The sequence below is a fragment of the Mus caroli genome, chromosome 2 (assembly GCF_900094665.2).
Source record: "Mus caroli chromosome 2, CAROLI_EIJ_v1.1, whole genome shotgun sequence".
NCBI classification, from domain to species: domain Eukaryota; kingdom Metazoa; phylum Chordata; class Mammalia; order Rodentia; family Muridae; genus Mus; species Mus caroli.
The window spans coordinates 72,751,717-72,754,095 of NC_034571.1; the positions used below are offsets into that span (position 1 = coordinate 72,751,717).

The 2,379-nt window shown below is 44.5% G+C and overlaps 1 pseudogene; it reads right to left on the reverse strand.

Annotated features, from left to right (window-relative positions):
* Nucleotides 1–1,067: 1,067 nt before the first annotated feature.
* On the reverse strand, nt 1,068–1,889 carry LOC110306233 (annotated as a pseudogene).
* Between the last annotated feature and the right edge of the window lie 490 nt (nt 1,890–2,379).

The window sequence follows — 2,379 nt, forward strand, 5'->3', positions numbered from 1 at the left end:
ACAGGATACCTGGGTGCTCCAGGCCCACTCTAAAGGCAGCAGTGATGTAGGCTGAAACCTCATTCTGTCTCAATAGATACTCGTTTAAGTCTGTTGTTGGGATAGTTCTAGAGCCTCTGTCTGAAAATTTTGGCATGGTACTCGATCTTTGGTTCCTGTATGATGCAAGGTCTAACCATGGTCACCTAGACTGACTTTTAAGACAGTCCTGTGCTACTACTTACATTCTGTTCCCCTGCAGGTGAGAGTTTTGCTAGTCTCTCTCCTGCCTCATATTGGAAACAGTCTCAACAGCTATTGAATTGAGGGTAGAGGTCATGGGGCCTGTCTCACACTAGGGTGCACTGTGCTGGATTTCATCTGGGGAAAAAGGGTTGTGAGGTTGTCCCATTCTTGGTTTCACTGTGATGGGTCTCATACTGGTTTTTATGGTGAAGGGTTGGGTTTAACTCCCTTTGCCTTTGGCAAGCTGCTTTTGAGGTGTTCTAGTAGGGCACTCTGGCAATTGTAACTTGTCTTTGTTCCTGTGTGTGTTCTTTTTTTCTTCACTCTTCTCCACCCTTTCTCCCACCCTTTCAAGCTCCTAATACTAGATAAGTGTGGGGGGGGGGAGCGTAGAGAGGAAAGGAAAGAGGTCCCCGAATAGTTAGGAGTCAGAAAGAGGGTGACATTATCGTTAGACAACTTTCTGTTGATTAGGGGTGTCAAGTTCCTTGGAGCAAGTTTGATCTTTGCCATCAGGCTTCTTCTTCTTCTTCTTGTTTCTTCTTTGTACATGCCTACTTAACAAACCATGATCAATAACAACCAACAACAAGGAATCAACAACCAACAGTCCACACTGCCTTCCTGAGCCTTAGCTCCCCAGAATTCCAAACTGTCACACAGTCATACAAAATATCTGCAGCTGGCAAAATCATGCCCCTGCTAGAGCAAGAGGCAAATCATAATCAGCTTCTGTAGAAAATTTGAAGCAGCCCCATATCCCACAACTAGATTAAAATGAGAACATATTCTTATATTTCTGTGGGGTTTTTTGTTTTTTTTTTTTAAATTTTGTAATTATATTAATGTATAGAAAACTTAGCAGTATACATATAACCCAGATTAGTGGTGAGTTCTTTAGCATTTGCCTTTTCCAACATGGCAATGTGAGCCACAGATTTAGGACCCAGGACGTTGCCTCCCCAGTGGTGGTGGATTTCATCGTATCTGTCATTATAATTAGTCCTAATAGCTTCTAGAAGCTTAGCCAGAGCATCCTTGTCTTCCAAGTTAACCTGTGTGAAGGCAACAGTGGTGCATGTCTTCCTGTGGACCAGGCGCCCCAGCCTGGCCTTTCCCCGATGATGCAGTAGGGCACCCCCATCCTTTGATACAGGGCAGACAGGAAAACCACCAGCTTAATGGGGTCTACACCATGGGCGATCACCACCAGCAGAGCCTTCTTGTTCTCCACGTAGGTGTGAACTGTATTGACTCATGATCAGAGGACAGGTGAACTCTTAGTTGGGATGTTCCCTTTGCCAGCAGCTTTTTTCTCAGCATGGGCCAGTAGCCTTTGCTTCTTCTCTTGCTTTGTCTCTGGCCTATACTTGTGGGCAAGCTTAAGCAACTGAGTAGCTGTTTGCCTGTCCTGTGCCTGGTTAATGGCAGGAGATACTTTAAGACTCTTATAGAAGATGGCTCTTTGCCGCTGCAGCCTGATGAAGTGGGGCCATTTGACAAAGCATGTTAGATCTCTTTTGGACTGGATGTCCTGTCCAGTACCAAAATTCTTGGTCCTTTTCTCAAACAGAGGATTGACCACATTTTTGGCCTCCTGTTTCTCGACAACAGCAGGGGGCTGGGGCCACCTTCTTCCCCTTGGCCTTCTTTCCTTTGGTCATCTTGCTCAGCTGGAGAAGAGAGCATTTCTGTGTTTTTAAAAGAATCCAAAATTTCAAATCCTCACTACAGGCAACGCCTTTCTTCCTGGTTTGTTCTGTGGATTTATTCCTTTGCTCTTCTTTTCTTTTGTCACCAAAAGCAGTCACTGTGATATCTCACCCAGTCTCTTAGTTATTTTTCTGTTGTTGTAAAGAGACACCATAACCAAGACAACTAAAAGAAGAACAGGTTCATTTGGGGCTTACCATTTCAGAGGGGTTGAGTCCAAACCATCATGGCAGCAGGTAGGATGCATAGTGCTGAGTCAGTAGCTGAGAGCTTATATCTTTATCTGCATGTAGGAGGCAAAGAGATCTCAATAGGAATGGCATGAGCTTTTGAAATGTTACCTCTAGCAACACCTTCAACAAAGCCACACATTTTAATCCCAAACAGTTCCACCAACTGGGGACCAAATGTCCAAATATATGAGCCTATAGGGTTCATTCA